The sequence below is a fragment of the Petromyzon marinus genome, chromosome 36 (assembly GCF_048934315.1).
Source record: "Petromyzon marinus isolate PM22_M1 ecotype Great Lakes invasive population chromosome 36, UKy_Petmar_22M1.pri1.0, whole genome shotgun sequence".
In the NCBI taxonomy this organism is placed as follows: Eukaryota; Metazoa; Chordata; class Hyperoartia; order Petromyzontiformes; family Petromyzontidae; genus Petromyzon; species Petromyzon marinus.
Window position 1 is genome coordinate 2,715,311 of NC_133702.1, and position 25,113 is coordinate 2,740,423.

Sequence of the window (25,113 nt, forward strand, 5' to 3'; positions counted from 1 at the left end):
CATTTTCTGTAGGAAATTGGAATGTTCTATTCCGGCTCAGGGTTGCCAAGTGAGTTATTTTGCCATTAGCTTTCACAGAGTTAATAGTTGCAGTTGCTGAATGATTTATTGATTTACATGATGATCACTTTTCGTAAATCAAGCAAAATTATTAACAGAAACTTTAGGTCCTGTTTCCGTGAGCAAATATAAGTCGAACAAGGGCACAGTGATTGAGGTAGGGTGTTCTGTACTCATTGTAGAGAGCTCTTCATAAGCTGGTGGTTGCTTTTATAAATAGTTTATTACCTCTAAATCGATATCAAAAGGAATGGGAGATGGGGAAGATGGTTGATGCTGGCTGTGTATGTTCAGCCCTCTTGCATGGGGCTTGTCTTCTGCGGCAGAGCTCCTGGGGATTTTGACGATGTTGCCGTGGAACGCAGGGGACGACTTCGAGCACAAATTACCAGCACACCTGCTGGAGCACGAAAAAAATATTATAAATAAATGTTCTTTTCCCATCTAAGGCGCCTGTATTTATATGGCTTTAACTTTCCACTGTGGTCACAGCAGCGTGCACAGGAGACAATGAAAATCTCAGTGGGTGGTAGACTACTTTGAAGAATAGCGGGGATAGACCTGGAATATCAAGCAGTGCCTAGTGTGGTAAGTGAGGCACATGTGTTGGATTGGGACCAGGAGGGGTGAGCGGAGAACACCGAGAGGTTAAGTGGGGTTGTCCACCGCAGTGGTGAAAATGAAGGAAGTGGTCTTTGTGTAGTCTATGCCGGTCGGTTATATTTGCTATCTAGCGAAATAAATAACCATTTAACTGATTACGGAACTTAGACACTCAAGTGCACACACAGCTTAAAATCTACATTTTAACCACATCAACTTTCAGATTGAAAGTAGTTTAGCACGCACATGTTAAGTATGGCGTGAGACACAAGGATGTGGTTTGGCCAGTCCTTCACAGATCTGCCTTTGTTTGATATACAAGCTGTCGATGGTGTGTGGTACATCATCTCCGCTAAATCTGATGCTCAAAAATAAAGTTGTTGTCATGCTCCAAATGAACGTTTTTGTGGTGCTCATCTGCTGTTTACAACCCTGATCCAGTGGTTTAAATTCCTCATTCTGTGGTGGGGGTGAAGTCTGTTCATTGGACAACCACTGTTGACTTTCCCACAAAGTGGTACCAATTTTATCAACCCCAGAGGGAGGATGCAAGATCCGACCATGTCCGTCCAGTGCTCGTCGAGCTGCGTGTACTTCCGGTTGCCGAACGAATACATTTATAAGATCGCATTATTAAACGAAAAGTACTTACCACAAAATGAACCACAACACCTTGCTGACCTCGTTAAGGAGCATAAACCATCAGGCGCGAACTCCGGTCATCTTCGCAGCGACTTTTAGCTAACCATCAAACAAAAACGGTCACTGCCGCCGTCTGGAACGCCTTTTCCTTCCGGTATTAGGAAGCCGCTGGAGCTATGTGCTTTTACATCTCGATCGAAAACTCATTTCTTTCGAACTCCTTTGTGGTTTTCTTTTGTTGTCCTTGCCCCTGCACCTCCGATTAGCACGGTTGGCTACGTACGGTGCGAAAGAAGTTCAATTACACATACATACAAACCAGGATGTTGACCTGGCTATTTTCCGATTGTGAACCACTTGCTCTACTGCCGAGCCACAACTGGCCCGATGCATCCCTACCGATGTAGAAAAGGCTGTACATGCAGTCGACACGTGGCGCTTGCGCGCACTGTGTTTTTCCGATATTCCGCCATTGTTATTGTCGTTTAAAAATAACGGTGTCTTCTGTTAAGGCACTTCTCGATCATAATGTAACAGCAGAAGGACACTGCTAAAATACGGATGGTTGCTGTGTGTTTTAAGATTTGAAAACGTGCTACAAAAAAAACTATAATAAGTTCTCAGTGAAAGTGAATCCCTCTGGATATTCCCTCAGACATCCGAAGCGTATGAAGCTCTGGGATGCCACTCAGAAGGGGGCATAGATTAATTCATGGAATAATTCTCAGCATAACTGTAGGGAAGCTCAGTGCTTTAGAAAAAAAGTTGAATTGAGTGCTGATGTTTGACATTAAAATCATGAGGTGGTCTTCTTATTCTTCGTCTTTAAAGCAGGGACATCTTGAAGTCAAGTTCGAGGAAAATTAGGGTCCAAATTACTTGACCCGAATTTACGGGAGGTCATTGGGAGTGATTTAAAACTGTGAATTGCGTGAAGAGATGGCTTTATTATGTTTGAAGAATACATCTGTTCAGTGTTGGATAGGACACATAGTTACGTGAGAAGATGTAAAGAGCGGAAGGGGTTCAGGTTAATGGGTGTGTGTGTGTGTGTGAATGCAAAGAGATGTACACATTAGTTGGAGGCCTGTACAAAGATGTAGTCTTTGCAGTTGACTGGCTTGTTGCGATGTTTGGATAAAGTGGTGCGGTGGCATGTTTTCAATGTGTATCATGGTGCAACCATAATGCAACAGCATATAATTTGAGTAGAATCATCAAGGAGGACATTCCACAGTCCTCCGTGTTTGCTTTTCGTGATGAGAATCTTACAACATCACAATGTATGTTATTTAAGTTTGTGTAAGTAGTGTGGTGGTCCGGTGGTTTTTATGTTTAGATGAGAAAGAGTATTTTTATTCTGTATATATACTTTAAAAAAGTAAAAAGTTATAGACGTATAACATTTCTGATCTGTTTTTACAAAAGTGACCATTTTTGGTGGTCAAATGGCGTAAAGTGATGTCACTGTGCGTTGCATCATTTCCCTTTTATAAATAATCCTAAACAATCTTTATTTTCAGATTTTCCGAAGTTTCATATCTAGGCCTTATTTTTTTTATTCTTCTGGAAATCGTGAACACATCCCCTTTGAAAGTTGTTGTAAATAAATGAACGATACGATGATATACTTTTTTTACACAATAGTCTCGTCAGATTACATGATGTAAATAAAAGGAAGACTTTCGAATCAAACATTTAGCAGTTTTCCAGATATTGATTGGGGGGGGGGGGCTGATTAGAATTTTAAAAATGCATTCCTTGCCATCGCTGTCTGCATGCAAAATGATTTTCTTAGCGCCAAGGTCACGCATGTGTCCAAATACATAATTGATGCAAGTTGCACACAAGACTATTAATCATTAAATTAATGGTATTGGTCACACCTGACCTTGTCCCAATGGAAACTCTGGTTACCGGCGACCTTGGAGCTCAAAGGGGAGATTTCTTAAAATCCACACATAATCTCATTTGTGTTCAATGACAGAGAACTAAAAGTGGTCACAAATGGTCATTTTAAAGATGGATAAGAAGAAGACGATGAAGTGAATTGTTGCTGTAATGTAATTGTACAAATGTCTAACAACAATTATCATTTACAGCCCTCTGTCAATCGACTGCTGGGTGAAATCTCCCCATACCATGTTAGTCGAGGGAGGTTAATGACTAAACTCCACCATGCCGGGAGATCGAACCAACAGCACCACTGGATTACAAGTCCAGTGTGCTCACCATTACACCACGGCATTCCATTTGCATTGGAGAGTTAGTACAAGAATAACAAATCTACAGGCATTAAATTAAGACTTAGTAGAGTATTAATTATAACAGAATGTTGGTAATGAAGTCATTGTAATTGCTGTGTAAGAGCCTGAATGCTTTGATAAGCAAAATAACACGTTTAATATAATGAACACAGCTTACACATTTAATCCCACTACAGCAGGGGTTGGTGAAAGGTCAAAATTGCATCCCGCACACGGGAAAATGTGCATTGGAGAGTTAAGGAGGCGATCCTCATCAAAGTCAGTTGTGGATAATTGAAACGGTCTCCTGGCAAGTGTTGCAGAAAAGGGATCAATTGGATAATGTAAAAAAAGCAGCTGCATGTCTTCTTAGTAACTGTGTTTGGGAGGCTTTGGGTAAGACATCGCAACGTGAGGAAAAGTACAATCTGACCTTTTGGGAGACTACACGTGTCGAAAATGAGAGCCGGAGTCATGCAAGAGAAGTCAGATGCAGCGGATATAAGATTCTTCATGAATGTCCTATATTCTGTATTCTGCCAATGGAGCAATGGTTAGGACAATGGACTTGCTAATCTCGAGGTCGCAGGTTCGATCCCCTGGCACGGCAGTTGTAAATAAAGAAGATCTTTATTAAATCTCCCCGCCTCTGTCCACCAGCATCACAGTCATGATGAGAGGAGCCACTGCAAGATGCCTCTGCAATGATGGAACACCGCAGGACGGTTTATACATGCCCAGATTTCACATTTGCGCGCGTGTTAAGTACAGTCCTGCACGTTACAATGAAGGCAAACAGCAATGCATGTTATGCATATCGTTTATTGTAAAATTTCAATCACAGTTCCTATGATCACTGTTACATTGTTTTTATAGCTTTATTTTGGTGATTTTGAAAAACGTTTTGGTTTAGCCATTTTTGTTTGTTGTAGCACAGAGACGCAACTTTAATCTAAATTGTCTCATGGTTGTTATTGTTTGACTTGCATCCCACTGGGATTTTTGCACACAGCGTTGATATTCGGTGCTTTTTCTGGAAGACTTTGCTGTTTTTTCCTGGATTTGTTCTGTAGCGCATAGTCACTTTAAGATGTTTTTTTTTTCATGTTTTTGTTTGTTGCGGTTGCACCCGAGTCAAGAACCGCATGGCTCACAGGGCTATACCTAATAAATGAAACTGAAACTGCATCGTCGAATACTATTGGCGCAATTTCTGTTAAAGTCAGCGCCTCTTAAGGCCGCCATAACGTACAAGGAAAGTGGTGGGGCCAACGCCACGGATGCCCCAGTGGCAATTGTCTTCCCGGTGTCGATGCTGACCACCCCGCTGTATGTGGGAAATATTTGAGGCTGAGTCAGCATCGGGGATGGCCAAGCTAAGTTCTAATTCCATTTTCCATTGGTCTTTTGCAGGGTCAGGATTATCACCTTGGTAGCTAGATTCATAATGAGGTAGGCTAATCATTGTCACTGCTCCCTATAAAATCCTTCCTACATACATACGCGTACTCCAAGCATAATGACTCCATGTATATAAGCATATATATTTGGATATTTACGTAATTTAAGGCCGACATTTTTATGGTAACCTAATATGTTCTTCGGTCACCAAAATGTTTGCTTATGTAGTAGAAGAATGTAATGTGCAACGGTAATGAAAAAAAAACACAGTGGAATTTGTTATTGGAAAATCTAATTTAACTGCTTATGCTAATGGATACCGTGACTTGACCGACTTAAGCCACAATTAATCTGTGATACACTAATTCAGTGATGCTAAAATATCACACACTCTTGTGCAATAATTAATTAATTGCTCTGCATTAATTGGTGCAACGTGCTTAATCTTGTAACGTGTTTCCTTTCTCCCATTAAACTCCCCTGCTAATTTGTAGAAACTGGATTATGAAACACACTTAAGTCTGTTTCCGGAGACACATCTCAGACAATAGATAGGCGAGTAAAATAAACTATTATGAAAAGTAATTATAATTATTAATTACGGGCCGTCTTTGAAAGTGATACGGCATGGGAGCGTGTCTAATAATCCACCGTGAAACGTGTGACGAATTTCACACCAACAGAAACATTGTAGAATGGTAAGTTTTTTTTAATGTAGTGGGGAACAGTCAAGGTGATTTGTATTCATTGGAAACAAAACACCTTGGGTACAATGAATCAACCTCTCGTACTTTCCTGTGCTTGTGCATTAATAAAATGTAACATGTCGGCTCTTTGCGACCAATAGTATTGACAATAAAGGTTTTTGGGTTAGATCGCGTAAATATAAATGTGTCGCTAAAGTAGTAACTAATTGGCATGGGTTTTTTTTCCCCGTGACGAACCTTACTGCTAGGCTGTGTCGGGTGGTGGTGGGTTCACGACACATTTATATGTACACGATCTCACCCAGAAACCTTTACTATGAATATTTGAAAATAGTTAACAGTTTTTTAAAATACGTATTTTATCAAATGGTGGTACAGAAATAGTATGCTTTCATGTACCTTCATTGCCAGTTGAGTATTGCTGACCATAATAATAATTTTAGTAACATTAAAAACGATGGACACTGATGTGTTTACACGTGGATAAGTCTTAGAGTTACAATATATTTTCTTTCGGGTCCTGTTTGTTCACCAAATGGATGTTATCAACTCGCCCGAACTATCCAGACTTGTGTGTTTCTTTATCCATTCAATGTCTGCATCGGGGAAGAAATCTTATTTACTGGAGGGAAAAAAACCCCTGAAGCTTCACACAAATAGGTTAACAAGTTAAAAACGTACTTGCCATACTGCCTCTCAGCGGCACTTCACGACCACTGCAGGTGAGTGTCAACAACAACAACAACCACGATAATCCCCGCCATTCCCCACTCATTGAACAATGCTTGTTTCAGGCTAGGTGCACTTTGAGGTCATGTGAAATGTCAAAGGCTCGCTGGCAGGAATTTATTGGAGAGACCAAAGGTGTAATTAATTCATGGCCGAGATGATGGGCAGACTCACCACCCGCACTCCAATTGGTACACTAATAAATGTTCGTCTCACACACTCACTGATAGATTTATTTAAATACAATCCACTGGCCATGTCTGTATTGTAGTTGTGCACCGCCAAACAAGAGTAAGTTGTACATAATATGAATTGTCTATGCAATTTATAATGTGAAGAACGGATCAGTCTGAGAAAATCTTGTGATAGCTACCAAAGCAAGCTATATCAATGGCCAGCCCTGTGGAAGATCGAATGCGAACGTGGCTATGTTAAACGAGACTGATTTGGAGCAAATTCGTCACAACAGTATCTGATATAAATATCAGAGGTTGGTGGATCGCCATGGGATAGGGGTGAGCGTGGATTGAGTGAATCATGAACAGTTGTAGCAGCAGCAGCGTCATCATCGTCACAATAATCTCAATTTATAATAACCGTCATCTGTATCATTACATCATCTTTATCGTGTATCATTATAACCGCAATCATAATTTCATTATCAAAATGATCATCTTCGTAATTATCATCATTATTCTTTTTGATTGGCACTAAGAGGTCTTTGCTCTTGCTACAGTTACAAGTCTTAACAACAGGCAGAGCAACCGTCCCACACATCAGTGTGTTTGCGTATCAGACGGAGAGAAGATCATTGGTCCTTCAGCAGGGCGAGCATACTGATGTCATCGTGAGCAGCTCTGGCACTCCCTCGGCTACCGATTGGCTGCTAGGTGTTTGTTGTTGTTGCAGAATTAGGCTCCACCTCGTTCCTCACACACTCTGGCGAATTGCCCGATGATGCTGGAAGTATTTACCAGCGAAACGTCGTACTCAAACTGTAAATGTGGATTGGCTCTTCAACACACCGGTTGGTTGAAGTAGTGAATTATTTGTCTTTTGTCAACGTGACACTTTTTTTGCTGATTGGCCGTGTCGGGTGGTGGAGGGTTACGACACATTTATAAATAAACGCGATCTAACCCAAAAAACCTTTATTATGAATAATATTGGTCGCGAAAGCCTACGTGTTAAAATGAAATACTTGGTTGTTATAATTGCACAAAAGTAGCAATATCGTATAAAGGCTAAGCATTTCTTGACAGTAGTTTGAGGGCATATTTATTCAACTATTTATTGCGCTTCTTGTCCATCTAGAAGAACATGAATCGCACTAAGTTTACGGCGTTTTAATAATGTCCGTATATTGAACACATGTTGAAAACATTTATTTTAGAGGCAGGATACACACGTGTGATACACTGTAATTCACGGCGCCCGAATTCATCAAGTTCTTAACGTCACATCGCAAGACCACACATCAGAGCAAGAGTCTGGTAATAGGTCAGCTGACACCACTCGGAGTAATGATTCAGACAAAGCGACCTCGCTATTGGCTCCTGAATGCCAGATAGGAAAGCCCCTAAGGTCACATTAGACAGCAAATTAATATCAGCGTGGGAAACAAGAAACCCCCAAACAGAAGAATAAGAACATTGGACATTCCTTCGTGGTTTTTGACTATCCCGTAAGAATTGTATTTTGGCATGTGGATTTAAAGGAGATGCGTTAATAGCTACACATTTGTGTTGTTTGCTTTTAATGCTGTTGTTTCTTGTCAATCTGAAATCAAATAGCAGTATTTAAAGTTATGGTCATGAAAAAATGTAAACGTGTATTTATGCGATGTATTATTAAATATTTAAAATCTTAGTTTGTGATGCAATCATAAACAAAGCCTATATTTTTACAACTACAATAGTCTCTTATTGTTTGTAATTGTAATAGTGTAGTTCTGTAGTTTGATAGTTTGAATGTCGATCATGATGATTTTTTTTCACAATTACATTTACATTAGCATCATGCTACCTTTGCGCGTATACACTCGGGGATTGTGCCAGATTGTTTAACCGGAACATCATTTTGAGTTTTTTTATGCAATTTAATACCATGCGAAACAACGGTTAGAAATCTGTATTTCAAGCCGAATAAAACACGTGTGAGATATAGAATTTGCCTCATTTAACCGATGCTGCATTGGAATGAAATTAGAATGTCTACGCCATATCATGTAGATGTATGTATTGACACATGTATGTATGTATGTATGATGCATGTTGAACTTCTTTCGAAGAGTACATAGCTAACCGTGCTAATCGGAGGTGCGGAGGAAGGACAACAAACTAAACACAATAAGCAGCTCACATCCCAATTCATTCGAACACCTTTAATAATTTGATTATTTTTTTGTGATATGTGCCAGTCAATTCTGGTGGGGGTTTTTTTCTTACAGCAAATATTAATGTTGAAAAGCAAGCAATATTTTGACAATTCTACTTTCGACGTTTCGCTGGCGATCTTAGCTCTTCCTAACACCTGAAGATAATGGGTGTAATCTCTAGCGAATCGTCGTATGGAATTGTCAAACGGATTGCATTTAAACATTCCAATTGGGAACATTTACGCGCGTGACAACTTGAGGTATTTGACTTCGTGGGGTGGTGGAGGGTTGTATCTCTACTTGATCTAACTCAACGATCTAACCCAACGATCTAACCCAACGATCTCACCCAAAGATCTCACCCAATGATTTAAATCAACGATCTAACCCAACGATCTCACCCAAAGATCTAACCCAAAGATCTAACCCAAAGATCAAACCCAAAGAACTAATCCAACGATCTAACCCAATGATCTAACCCAAATATATAACCCATCAGTCTAACCCAACGATCTAACCCAAAGATCTCACCAAACGATCTAAACCAAAGGGAAACCAATTACGATCAGAAGATGTGGTCGTGAAAGCCTACGCATGAAATGTATTTGAACATGGCCCATATTTCACAAGGGAAACCAATTTGTACCCTTGCTATCAGAGATTAAAAACCTGGCAGAGGAATAAGCTACCAATGAAGCAAAAAGTAATAGCATTAGTAAAGGAACTTTCCATGTGACTACATGTCTCACGCCATCCCCCCAAAGGGGAGCACACATTTGCAGCGCAAAGTCTTTGCACCAAGAGCAGAACTCGCGTCGTCACTGTGACCGATTGTGCGAATTTGGTTCACTCGTGCGAAATTACTTCCAAGAGGGACTAGCCTTAGGGCTAATGATAGTGATTGAATTCACATGCAACGATCTTCGGCGGTGTGTATTGGTTACAGAAAGACACACCAACATGTTTGGCGAGACTTGCCTGGATCGAAGCGGCAGAAATGTAGCAGGAACAATCAGTTTGCTGACACAACCCACGTCCACTTTCATTTTAGAAACGGGCCTTGCTCAGGGTTTTCTCGACTCGAAAACGCCAGGTGTGGCCATACTACGCATTGTGTGTTTCATGGAATATCGGCAGCCGCCCAATTAACAACTGTGATTGCGCCAAATGGTGAGCCCTCTAAAATAGCCGTGGTGGTGTAACAACGCAGGAGTAATAAACTGGAGGAAAGAAGGAAACCTCAGCTTGCGGCTTTTGTTAATCAAACTGTGATTCAATTAACTTCTTAATCACGACTCTGATTGATGGGCCAGTCAGTATTTCCGCTACAAGGCATTCGTCAAGCATCACAGCACAAATGTTGCACGCAGACAATATTTGATGAGCTTCCCACGCATTTTCAGAAACACACACGTGCACGCAGATGCACGCAGATGCACATGCAGGTACACACTCGCTCGTACGTAAACACACAATCACACATTTGCACACACTCACGTAAAGCTAAAGACATATTCCCCATGTAGCCTACATAGGTTATTGGAGAAAATACTGTCAGCATGTACCTATGAAGGCCAGTACAACAAGCGCAGGTACCCAGGGGTACATTGACCTCGGAGAGGCCCATGACCTTTACGGAATTTTGCCACTGATATTGGCTGTGGCCAGGAATGAAACTCAGGTCGTCAGGTTCATAGCAGAGTTTGTGATCCACTGTGCCACCACTCCACCCACGCACGCACACATACATACACAACTGCACAGATTCATGTGCAAAGATCCCACATACAGCCGTGTTGTCTATTGGGCCAAGAGCGCTTTGAGCAGGGAGCTTTGGCATCATGGCTAGTGCACTGTGAACGCGCTGAGAGAGAAGGTAGAGAAGGTATCAAAACGCAAACTTAAAATTTGTCTGCTTTGATTTTTGAAAGCATAACGTTTCGTTCGACCTACGACGGTCAAAGTGGTGATATGAGAGACCTTATGAAGGTTTCAATGTAAACTAAAAGTCTCCAGGAAGATTAAAGCTTTTACTAAAAGCTGTATTGTCACTTGCATGTTCACCGTTCACCATCAAAGTTCCATTGCTTCAATGGGGCACGATGCCGCAAGCACAAACCAGTCGCCATTCTCCAGGCGTGCAGGGCGAATTGCACTTTGAGGTCACGTGGGTTGGCAAAGGGCTTGCTGACACGAAGTCCTGGCATATAACCCAAGAGTCCACTGGCAACAAGCTTGCACAAAGTCACATTTCATGTTTCTAATGTGATTTTAATTTTCTGGCATCATTAAGGCATATCTGTAAAAAAAAAACAACGTTGAACGTCAAAAGAAAATTGCCAACGATCCCAAAGCAGGATGCTTCTGTAAAAGAACATCCCCAGTTACCTCGTGCTCTTGAATTCAACTAAACATGCAAGTGACAGATGCGTGACTTCTATTAGACTGCTCACCCTGGGCCACTCTTCGCCATTAGCTCTCATGCAGCATTAATTAGGACAGTCAGTCATGTTGGGCTATTAATTGATCATGACAAGCAGGGTTATTCCAATTGGCCCTGCGCATGCTTGAGCGCATACGACTAAGTTATTCTTTGTATTTCATGCCACTGCCATGGATTCGGGTGATTAAAAATACTTTGGGGTGACTGGTTGGCTCGTGAGGCTAATGCCCTGGGTCGTGGTACTGAGCAGGCTCCGCTGATGAAACTGCCAGCCAATCGTGACGAAGTCAGGTCGTCAAGGTTAAGGAGTTTATCTCCGCCTGGTCACCACTGACTGACAGGCAACATATAGAACACTTATTGCTGTATTCACCCATAGCCCGGATATCATTGGCAATTTATTTATTTTTAATGTTTTATGATCACAGGCCCTAAGGCCCAAAATTCCAAGCGGCCAGATACATTCTGCACTATTCAATGTGCGAAAGATGAGAGTTCATACATTTCTTGAAGCGAGCAAGGTTATAATGACATGGCAATTGTATGACCTCCAGGATTTTGAGATACATGTACAGTGAGGGAAAAAGTATTTGATTCCCTGCTGATTTTGTATGATTGCCCACTGACAAATAAATTATCAGTCTATAATTTTAATGTTAGGTTTATTTGAACAGTGAGAGACAGAATAACAAAAAAATCCAGAAAAATGCATGTCGAAAATGTTATAAATTAATTTACATTTTAATGAGGGAAATAAGTATTTGATCCCCTCTCAATCAGAAAGATTTCTGGCTCCCACGTGTCTTTTATACAGGTAATGAGCTGAGATTAGGAGCAGACTCTTAAAGGGAATGCTCCTAATCTCAGCTTGTTACCTGTGTAAAAGACACCTGTCCACAGAAGCAATCAATCAGATTCCAAACTCTCCACCATAGCCAAGACCAAAGAGCTCTCCAAGGATGTCAGGGACAAGATTGTAGACCTACACAAGGCTGGAATGGGCTACAAGACCATTGCCAAGCAGCTTGGTGAGAAGGTGACAACAGTTGGTGCGATTATTCGCAAATGGAAGAAACACAAAAGAACTGTCAATCTCCCTCGGCCTGAGGCTCCATGCAAGATCTCACCTCGTGGAGTTGCAATGATCATGAAAACGGTGAGGAATCAGCCCAGAACTACACGGGAGGATCTTGTCAATGATCTCAAGGCAGCTGTGACCATAGTCACCAATAAAACAATTGGTAACACACTTCGCCGTAAAGGACTGAAATCCTGCAGCGCCCGCAAGGTCCCCCTGCTCAAGAAAGCACATATACATGCCCGTCTGAAGTTTGCCAATGAACATCTGAATGATTCAGAGGACAACTGGGTGAAAGTGTTGTGGTCAGATGAGACCAAAATGGAGCTCTTTGGCATCAACTCAACTCGCTATGTCATAACCCTCCACCACCCGACACGGCCAATCAGAAAAGAAAGTATCATGTTGACAAAAGACAATTAGTTCACTATTTTAGCCCACCGGTGTGTTGAAGAGTGAATCCACAACATTTACAGTTTGAATACGACGTTTTGCTGGTAATTACATCCAGCATCATCGGGCAATTCGCCAGAATGGTAAAGCCCTCACCTGCTCCCGGTCTTAAATAGAGCAGCAGGGTGACGTCATCATTTAACTCATTCAGGTGCAGTAATTATATAATCGACTGGTAATCAGTCAATGATTATGATTAGTAATGAGTTGTAATGTGTGTTATTGTGAATATATGCTACGTTAGTAATCCGTTAATTAGTATGTGTTTCCCCTATAAGGAATTGTAATATGTATTATTTAATCATACGCTTCCAAACTAATTATTACTGGAAAAGACTAATTAGAGAATCCATTGAAATTGAGAGAAATTAAAATAACTTGAATCGCTCTAATAGCTATAGGCTTAGTGCGGCTTGGAAGCGTATTATTAAATAATACATATTACAATTCCTTATAGAGGAAACACATACTAATTAACGGATTACTAACGTAGCACATATTCACAATAACACACATTACAACTAATTACTAATCATAATCATTGACTGATTACCAATCGATTATATAATTACTGCAGCTGAATGAGTTAAATGATGACGTCACCCTGCTGCTCTATTTAAGACCGGGAGCAGGTGAGGGCTTTACCATTCTGGCGAATTGCCCGATGATGCTGGATGTAATTACCAGCGAAACGTCGTATTCAAACTGTAAATGTTGTGGATTCACTCTTCAACACACCGGTGGGCTAAAGTAGTGAACTAATTGTCTTTTGTCAACGTGACACTTTTTTTGCTGATTGGCCGTGTCGGGTGGTGGAGGGTTACGACACATCTATAAATAACGTGATCTAACCCAAAAACCTTTATTATGAATAATATTGGTCGCGAAAGCCTACGTGTTAAACTCAACTCGCTGTGTTTGGAGGAGGAGGAATGCTACCTATAACCCCAAGAACACCACCCCCACCGTCAAACATGGAGGTGGAAACATTATGCTTTGGGGGTGTTTTTCTGCTAAGGGGACAGGACAACTTCACCGCATCAAAGGAACAATGGACGGGGCCATGTACCGTCAAAACTTGGGTGAGAACCTCCTTCCCTCAGCCAGGGCATTGAAAATGGGTCGTGGATGGGTATTCCAGCATGACAATGACTAAAAACATACGGCCAAGGCATCAAAGGAGTGGCTCAAGAAGAAGCACATTAAGGTCCTGGAGTGGTCTAGCCAGTCTCCAGACCTTAATCCCATAGAAAATCTGTGGAGGGAGCTGAAGGTTCGAGTTGCCAAACGTCAGCCTCGAAACCTTAATGACTTGGAGAAGATCTGCAAGGAGGAGTGGGACAAAATCCCTCCTGAGATGTGTGCAAACCTGGTGGCCAACTACAAAAAACGTCTGACCTCTGTGATTGCCAACAAGGGTTTTGCCACCAAGTGCTAAGTCATCTTTTGCAGAGGGGTAAAATACTTATTTCCCTCATTAAAATGCAAATCAATTTATAACATTTTTGACATGCGTTTTTCTGGATTTTGTTGTTGTTATTCTGTCTCTCACTGTTCAAATAAACCTACCATTAAAATTATAGACTGATCATTTCTTTGTCAGTGGGCAAACGTACAAAATCAGCAGGAGATCGAATACTTTTTTCCCTCACCGTAGCTCGAGGTATAGGTTCCTGCAGCTGCAGGAAAAGCCTCTACATTAGCACGGATGCGATGCGAAAGAAGTTGAACATACATACAAATTAATGTCACTTTATTCAATATATGGCTGATCAATTATGCATTTTCACATTCTCCCTGGTTTAACGATGCCTTTGATGTGAAGATAAAGAAAACTCAATAATAATATTGTCATAATTTTGGAGTTCTTCAACCTTTTTGCTAGTTTAATGACAACATCAACTATATGCATATTATGTGTTGAATGTTAACGTATTCAAATTTATCTTACGTCACTTCTTTTGAGGACTACATTTTAATCATTTAATATTCATCTTAGACTGATGTTAATCAACCCGGGCCTACGATAAAGTGTGTTTACGCTTATCGATCAAATATTTTCCTTTGAGGACACCGTTCGATCGCTGCACGCACAATCCATTTCTTTGCTTTATCCATTGGTGAGGGCCAAAAGGCTGAGCTGATAGCCGCATCACTTCTATGAATGCCGAGTTGGGTTTTGGCCATCACCATGCTCATTGTTGTCCGCTTGTGTGTAAAGATTGAATTATTTTACTGAGCCAGCTGCTTTTTGCGCAGCAATACCCCGCCCCCCCCCATCCAACCTCTCTCTACCAAACGCGATCGCAGGGACACAACAGCTATACAACATCTCAGTGGCAGCTTTGTCAGCCGGCAGCCGTCCATTAACGACGAAACACACACGAGGAATTATAAATCCCTTTCCCCTGCAAAAAATAATCGTCTGAAGACTTGCCATGACTTGCCATAATGTATGCAAATTCAGACTCAGGGTTTAGATGAGCCACTTTAGAAAAAAAAATGTTGTCCATCATGAGTTGCCACAGACTATCTTCCCGAGTATTTTTCAAATGAGGGTGGGGTGGCGGGGGTACCCACCCATCGGCCCTTGTAATGGGGGCCAGAGGAGTTTGCTTCAAGAACTCACCCTGGAGGTGGCCTGGTGGCTGCCAGGGATGGTGATCGTGTTGGGTTACCGAGCCGGCACCTCCGAGATTCGAAGTTGAACAAATGTTGTGTTCACCAGCGGCCATGTGGGTGATAGCCCCCCCCCCCCTCACCTCCACTCCCGCACCACCTCTGAGACCCCCGCAAAAAGCATACAATAGTTATTATTATTACTACTACCGTATGGTTGTATTTTAAAAAGTGTTACATTTTGGGACCGTTTTCTGAGCACGTATGAATATATATTCATGGTAGATTGGTTAATGAGGTCAGAGCGAGGTCACCCTCGGAGGCATTCGCTGAAGTGGAGAGACAGATTGTAAATGTTGTGGGCTTGCTCTCCATCATACCGATGTGCTGTACTAGTGACGAATTGGGACGTTCTGTTTACGTGACAAACCTGACTCGTTGGCTGTCGGGTGGTGGCGGGTTTAACGATACATTTATTTTCATGCGATCTAACCCAAACAAACCTATATTAAGGGTTTAATGTAGTCTGTTGAGTTCATATGTACTGTACTATAAATAATGTTGCACGAAACGTGTTTTCATTGTTTCTGTATCTATTTATATATTCAATCAATGACAAAGACCACATCACACCGACTCACCCAATCTCGTGGGATCTTGAAAACCTACCAGTGCTTGATTGGGTGTAAACCGGTGTGTTCCAGCTGTTGTAGTGGGGAGCGGTGGTGCAACGGTTAGCACGCTGCGCTACGAACCAGGCTACCCGAGTTCAATTCTCGCTCACGGCCAACACCAATGAGGATTATTTGAATCGGTTGGCTCAGCCTCAAATGAGTACCTAGTTCGATGTGTAAACATTTCCACTGGGGAGACAAAGGCAGCCGGGCGTGGTGTTGGCCACCCACCCCCTCGTATGCCGTGTCGTCCTTCATAGGTGCTAACAGAACTTGCTCGAATCGTCTGTTGAAGCTATACGGGGGAATATTTGTCCAGCTTTTGGAGGTGTATGGTTACAAGGGCTGTAAGTTGGCAAGAGATGGCATCACAGCAATGTGTGCGGTCCTCAGATTAGGTACACTTCTAGATTCAGTTTGTGTTTAGATTTTAATCTCTCTATGTGGAGGTATCCCCTAATATGCATGGGTGTTCTCCAGGTATTTACATTTACAAAAAACTCAGTTGTGGCATTGGGCAAAGATCCTAATGCAGGACCCGACTGAAATAATGGCCATTCGTTTTGTTCGTCCTATTCCTCTTCAGCGCTCAACATTTCTCATAAGAGCCTTCTGTCATGAAATAATAATGAAACATTTAACATCTTAAAGCAAAAAAGCTATATCTAAATGCGTATCTGTCAGGCAGTTTGGTCTATTTGTGGAAATGTATATTTAGAAATATAATTCTCCATATCTCCATTTGCCGGCTGTGAATGTATTCCAGCGGCAAATCAATGCCTTCATTCTTTCCATTCGGCAATAATACTTACTATATATAAAAAAAAAATTGCTCCGGCAGGCACACTATCCTTTGTAAACGAATTCCTGATAGATGAACTCCAGAGTCGAATTGTCAGTGAGTTTGTGAGAAACACAAGAAGCGGCCACATGAATCCCATTTTTGAATTCCATCCTCGTGATTTCAGCACCCCCCCCCACGCTTCCCCTGCTCACGAGCTGTCGTGATGATGTGGCCCCCACCGAGGGCGGTTCGCCTTCCGTGGAGGGATTACAATGTGCAATCGTGCCACGTGTCTCGCTCTCTTTTTGTGTACCCCGAACACAAACGCTTTGGCCCTGGGAGCCGTCTCAGTCTTCAACGGCAGCGCGAGCCTTTAAATGGAACCCAGGGCCTTGAATTCGAATCCACAAATTGCATTCAATCACTCACTGCCATTCCATTCTTTTCACGGTTTGTTTAGCCCGGGTCTATTGTATTAAATATATATACACACACACAAGTCATTTCAGTTCAATGTAAAAAATTTACATTTTTTTAGAGTAAGGAACGATCCTTCATCGACCTGCACTGACCAGTGTGGTGAAGTATGGTCAAATAACCCGCACAACCGAAACAGAGTTGGGGGAGGCCCTCACCCATCAGCAAAAATTATATATATAAAACACAAACATTACGTAAACAACAGCATAATTAATTATGTGTTCATACAATTGCAGTGATTTTATTTGTAACTTCCTGTGGAGAGGCAAATTTTAACGATTTGGGAGGTGCGCTGGCTGGGTGGCTTTGGTTTGACTGTCCCGGGGGCCGTCCATAAATGACGTCACGCGATTTTTGACCCCCCCCCCCCCCCCTTGTCACACGGCGTCACAAAAAGTCAGACCCCCCCTCAATTATGACGTCACAAAGCTCTGCCCCCCCCCCCCCCCACAATAAAACATGCCTCAAATCGCTTTAAACTATTGTCATTGTAGTGCGTATTTAATGTGGCGCTGCACTCTGATGTTGTAGGGAAAACATTTATACGTAAAAAGTCTATTTAATTAAGTAGAACATGTTGTCTGTATTTATTTAAAGTTGCGCATTTTGATGTGACGTCACATTTCTCAACTCCCCCCCCCCCGTCACACATCGTCACAAATGTCTGACCCCCCCCCCCCACTACGTGCGTGACGTCATTTATGGACGGTCCCCTAGGTTGTTTGGTCTGGATGTAAGTGGGGAGTGGAGGGACAGCAGTGTTATTGCTGCTCTTCCTTCTGCCGTGTCCCACAGTTTCTGTACCATCGGTGTTACACTTTAAATCAAAGGACGTATATACATTACAATTAAGTCTAGACCCCCAACATACCACCCCCCAGAGTGACATCAAATATTTATGAGCAAGACAAATATAGGCTGTTATCTTAAATATCTTTGTTTTTTACTGAGATCAACTCGATCAATATCCAGACAATGGCCTATGGATATTTTTTTTCTTTTTCAAGGGAGACCTGTGTTTAAATAAGGAAAGCAAAACTACATTTGTAACATTAATAATGACGATGTGTAATCATAACGGATTGTAATATTCCACATCTCAACCACGAAGTTCATCCGCCGAGAAATTGCAAAGCAAACACCCAAAACCGTTCCTACGCAACTATGGACACGCAGTGGGACTCTCATGTACATGTGTACACAATTGATGCGAGTAGTTTTTTTTTTTAAAGCAATGTGTATGGAGAAAGTGTGCGCTTAATGGAATTCAGGTAACCGTATCGGCCATTATGTCCCAGACCAGGAGTGCAATATAAGGTGCATGCCGGCACTTATGTATATTCAGAAATTGGAACAGTGTCGGACCTTGGTGGCAAAGGGCTCCGCGTCCTTGTGGCCAACATGGGATGTGCATGAGTGGAGCCTCTCGCTACGTGCTCACGATCGTGTCTGAAATAAACCTCTCGTGGCCTTGTCGCAGTGCGAGTGTGCAGTGCTTAGTACTGCATTATAAGAAGTTTTCTTATTTACGATCTTTATTTCGCAAACAGTGCAATTGAATCCAGAATCCAGGCCACAGTGCAACCCATCCGAGATAACAGCTACCAAGAGATGGAGCAATGAAATCAGCTGGTAGGCAGGTGCTACGTGGATTATTGCATTGTAAAACCGTGAGAGATGGTACTTGTTTGCGGACGCCTTCATCTAGCAGCAGATTGATCAATAAAACATCTAGCAACTATATATTTGTTTGTTGGACACTGAGCAGTAGCTACTCCTCACCCGGTTTTAGTGGGTGCTATTGAGTTATTGGAGGGTTATCTGTCATTTATAGTGATGTGATTACCCATTGAAGATCTATAGCCAGATGGTGGGGTTGTGTAAACCAATTTTGGAGGTTGGATGTCAACTGTGCGATAGCTGTGGGATCTAACAGAAGAGATGAGAATGCGCGGTGCCATTGGCTCTGCGAGCTATATACCACAGGGAATGGACCCAGAAGTTAACAATTATTTGGCAAATTAAGTGAAAACCAATTTCAATATGACTTGTATGTGGGCTCGCAGGTTCGTGGGCTGGAACTGCTGACTCATTACAGATGATAGAACTTAATTTAATCACAAGTGGCTGCTCATATTCAGAGCCAAGAACCTTATTGGTTTTGAGACGACGTTAACGATGAAAATATAAATGAATGATAGTTACCTATGATGGACCGAGCTTATACTGTATTGTCGACACATGCATCTTCATTCGCAAACAGAAACGAGGCTTTTCATAGGACAACCACAGGTTACTTCCCACTAAGTGATGCCTCTCTTTGTGACACCGAAGTGATGATGGGCTAAGTTGATCTTATTGTGAATGCGAACTCATGAACTTGTGATTATTGGCCTGTGGTCGGTCTTTTGCATAAAATAACTTTATTCCAGTATTTTACAATAGTTGGCATGTGAACCTAGGGGAAATTAAACTCAAATTTGCTATACGACTGGCCACTGCTGTTTACATACCGCATTTTTTTTTACCCCACTATAATTTTTTCCATTTCCTGTTATGGCCTATTAAAATATGAATTATTAAATGCATGAATGAGAAGCTGTTATGATAATTTCTGTTACGCTTTAGCTTGCAGTGCCATTTAAATCAGACACACAGTCATGCGAATACTTACCACTGCACATACAACTGCCTACTTGAACATAATTTCCATTTCAAATTCATTTAAGTAAACATTTTACTGCAAGTGACATTTTCTCAAAATGTTTAAACCTTTAATAATAATTCCTGTAGTCACGAATACTTTAAGTCAAGACCCAGATTTCTGTTTGAATTAATACTAGGAGATAACCCCCGATTATCACGGTTGGCTATGTATGGTGCGAAAGAAGTTCAACATATACACACATACAGAACCTGTTGGTCTGCAACAGGTTCTGTATGTGACAGCCGTCACGTTAATATTCTTCACATAATCCTCCTGTACTCGACTTGGAAATCTGTGAAAAGAGCTTCAAAGCTGATCGGATTCCTCCAGAATAGATATTCTGATTCGGATTTTGGAGCACTGAAAGTGATCTGCTTTTTACGTAATAAAATGCGACTATATATTGTCTAACAATTAAGCAGTATTCTGGGGAAATAATTGCATTAATAGGAATACAAATGTAAACGTTAGGACAATATTTTTTGCAAGTCCATTGTATGTATTCTGTATTCGTTACTCCCAACTCTTCGGTGTCGCTATCAAACTTATTCTGCTGTTTTAATTAAAATACATTCAACGTTTATTTATTAAATGGACACTCCCATTTAGCCAGTCATCCAGCCAAGTTCCAGTGGAAATGGCCCACACAGCCACTCACAACAACAGAGTTAATGTTGGGGTGGAGAGGAGCCCAGTCAGTGGCCAGCCAGTGAATTGGAGGTGTATTTTTTTATATCATGGGAGATTTTTTGACAGTATCAAAATATGACGAATAAGAATAGGGTTTACCCTTTCCGGCAATACAACAGGTGCTAAGATGATAAAACACCAAATAGGTAATAGAAAGGGTTAAACCTGTATATATATTTTTTAGTATGATTTATTCAACTTCGGAAAATCTCAGAAATTATTAAACCTTGGAAATGCATTTTGTCGTGCAATTCTAACCTCTGTCTCATTTAAGGAAATGGTGGGTGTGTAAATTGGGAACAAGCCTTCAAGGCTGTGAATATAGCGACAATACGCATCGTGCCATGTGTGCCGAGTCAAGGGAAAACCTATTAGTGCTGCACATTGAATTTGGTATGCTAATGTGTTTGCCATTTAGCATGTTGCGAAAAGAGAACACTCAATGGTGCAGAGACTTTACACGTGTATGCACGTGTATGTGTGCGTTTCCTGTAAGTGGGGAGCGGTAGTAGTGCAGCAGTTAGCACGCTGCGCTACGAACCCGGCCACCCGAGTTCAATTCCCGCTCACGGCCAATACTTGTGACGATTATTTGAATCGGTCGACTCAGCCTCAAATGAGTACCTGCTGCTATGTGTAAACATTACCACTGGGGAGACAAAGGCGGCCGGTTGTGGTGCTGGCCACCCACCCCCTCGTGTGCCGTGACGGCCTTCATAGGTGCTACTCACTAACAGCACTTGTCACCAATAAATGAATGTCCAAATGTTTAATAACTTGCGATGAAACAATTTCATCCGCACTCTTGAGTTGCATGTCAAACACCTGTGGCACGAACCTCATCCGCCACCGTCTGGACGAGCCCGACCGCACCGTTGTCGTTTATTGATGCAACAAAAGTGAAAGGTGGAGTTGGTAGCCCGGCGATTGCTTCACCACCCTGCTGCTTGCAGAAGCTCCCCCCCCCACACCCCCCAATAGAGGAAGATATTGAGCCACTGTAGAGGGCATTTGGCCTACACTTCCACGCTGGCCTCACGTCCTGAAAGAGGTGGGAGTTACCCACACTTGACCCCAATATCTACGATATCGATGTAGGCATAAATAATACTAATAAGTATATCAATGGTAAAGCAGGATTCCCATTGAGGCAATTGCAAGTTAAATTGTAGCCATGCAGCATTCCCTCGTTATTCGCGATAGATACGTTCCTGAGATGCTCTTGGATAGCAATTTCCGCGGATAATTATATTGGCCTACTAAAACCTATGTTTTTTTATGAATTACCTTTAAAAACATATGTAAATAAGCTATTAAATACATTACAACTATAATAACACGTCACTTTATCTCACATAACTTTATTTCATCACCTGAAATGTTGTCACCCTGTGCGGACAGGTGCAAGAGAGACCCGAGAGACAGAGTATCAAACGGAGAGATATGGTGAGGGACTTCACCATCATTATCAACCATGGTCCATCCACTGCTGGATGAAGACCTCTGCAAGCCGTCGCCATCCTGAATGATAATGCGATGCAAACTGTCTGCACACGCTTCTTTCAACGCATCTTTTTTTCTCTCGGATACATTCTATCCCTTTGCTGCAACTCCATCATTAGCTTGACCATCAGCCATCGTCCCTTCCAGCCACGTGCCCTGTCCGAACCCACGTCGTGTTCTGAACTGTCAGAACGATGTATTTAACCTGTGTACATTCATTGATCCGCACGTTCCACATTGTGCCTCTTAAGTGTAATTCCAAGCCGGCATCTGTCCGTGCTTCTTAGCGCAGGGACATGGATATGACACAGGGACAAACAGTTACCAACTCCCCATCACGTCGTACTATGTGATCGCACCTGTTACCGTATTATCCAGACTATGTGTCGCATTGTTTTCTCTGTAGTATTTCAGGCAAAAGTTTGGGGTGCGTCATATAATCGGGCATGTGTGTATGTGTGTGACTCGATTTGTACAACTCAGTTGACACCGTGAACATGTTTTGAGTGTTTTCTTACTTTCCCGAGCATATTCTTGGTTCTTTCGGTAAAGTCACGTATAGAAGGGAAACAATAAAATAATAAAAAAATATATTGTTTCCCTTCTACATGACTTTACCGAAAGAACCAAGAATATTAATCCCTGCAGTCACGAAAGCTTTAAATAAAAATTTTCCCGAGCATCTTAAGTAATCCAGAGAATAGGGCAGCTTTAACATCAAGCTCTGAGCCGGTTCAGCTGCAAACTCAGTTTTGGCAGCAAATCCAGAACATTGGGCCGTGAAACATCCATTTGTGAATATGTGCTTACTATATTGAATATATGCAAGGCAACATGTGTTTTGTGGGATAGCTGTAGTCTATGTGAGTGCGCGGCAGAAAGCTTGATTTGTCAGTCACACTATCCAAAGACGTACCGCCACTGGTAAATAGTACCGTAATTGTGAGCCCCAGCTGTGAAAAATAACCCTCTGAAAAATGTCTTACCTCCCCCTCAGCGCCTTTCCCGCATTGAATAACTCCCGGGCGGCTCGTGATCTTTCTCATGACAGCTCTTAATAATGCATGGCAATTTGAACAAGATGAAAGTGTTCACATTAATTACAATTTGTGGCTTAATATTTTACAACTGATTGTGAATAATGAAGTGGTGACGGTGGAAGCCTTTGCATATGCCTCTTCGCGATGGTAGTGGGCAATGTGGGCTACATTTTTTTTATACATTGTAAGCGTAATGTGAAGAATAAAGATTAAAAAAAATACGTATTTTACTTGCATTAAAGAGCAGAAAGCCGGCCTGCAAATATTGTTAATGTGCATGTTCACAAAGAGAGCGACATTTTAATAATAAAAAAGTGACTAATACCATTCAAACATCGAGTAGGCGCATATGTTTCGGTGCATTTATTCGTGTTATATATTTGTTTGTAAAATATATTTAAACAGCGGTGAACACAACACACATGAAAAGTGAATAAAGACACTTGGAGAGATACGTGCGTGGAAATAAATAGACAGAAAAGGGAACTCACAGATCAGAGAACCAACACAAACCATCGGCATCGAATTAACAATTAAGAAGGGGAAACGGGCTTGGGCAGGACACATCATGAGATGGAACGATTGCTGATGGGTGAGACTGGTGATGAAACCACCATGATCCTTCCAGCATTTAAACACGATGAGCCTAATGGTGGCAGCAGCAAATTTGTGGAAAAAAATAACATTTCATGTTGGTGAAATAAGTGTCAGGTTAGCGATGTCACTGGAAGTCATCGTTATCGTTCGATGTTGATCATGCACACCACAGTACAATGCAATGTCTACAAAGCATGTTTGTTTTAATGTCATCAAGGTTATCATTGCCAATTAATTTGCTTCACTTCTGCTAGCTCCCACAGCTGTTGCAAATTTAGCAACTGGTCGTTCACATCCTGCACTTGCAGTGTCTCACCATCTGGATTTTTTTTGTTCACCTTGGTTACCTTGTTTACCTTGATTACCTTGTTTACCTTGGTTACCTTGTTTACCTTGGTTACCTTGTTTACCTTGGTTACCAAACTCTGAGTGCTTCTCCATTGCCTACTTTATTAACTTGCCCTCCTAGGCTCTGCCCTAGTGCCCCGATATTTTCTCGCCACGTGCCGGATGGTGCTGGCACACACACCTCGAATCCAGCGTTGTGGAGGCGAAGGTTAGTGGGCCACAGAAATGATGTGGACTAACTCCATCTGCCCCACGTGTATGAGATAGGGTGTTGTCTCCCAGCTCGTGCGTGGGTTATCTCCAGTTGCTCCAGTTTCCTCCCACATGGTAAGAGCTCAATAATGGGCTGAGACTTCGTCCTCTATGTGCCTCTGTGTTGATGGACTGCGCTGCTTTGTATGATACTGTTGTATGTATGTTGAACTTTTTTCGTATCGTACATAGCCAACCGTGCTAATCGGAGGAGCATAATAATAACATGTGTATTTAAAAAATACAACGAAATAGTATTAGTTTATTAGTTTTATTCTATTCTGAATATGCAAGCTGCTCCTTCCATCTTGCCATGCAATGTGTAGCATCCTCAACATGCACGCGTATTCAATGTTTTTTCCCCTTCCCGTTGCGTTTCGGTGATAATTGACACCAACCTGTATCTGATACTGTCCTGCTAAATCAAGAAGACACATGCCGTTGTCAATCGCATTTGGCAGCGTGCACTCTAGAGATGAGATACACACGTTGCATTAGTTTAACATTTATTTTCTTCATAGATCCATCGTGCACACACCTCGGAGCCTTTGTTCTTTAAAAACAGATGCCTACACGAACATGAATAACACAATAAGGGGGTCTGATGAACATGAATAACACAAGTTAACACAGCCAGCACGCGCGTCCTCAACTCTAATACTGCGTTTCGATTTAAAGCT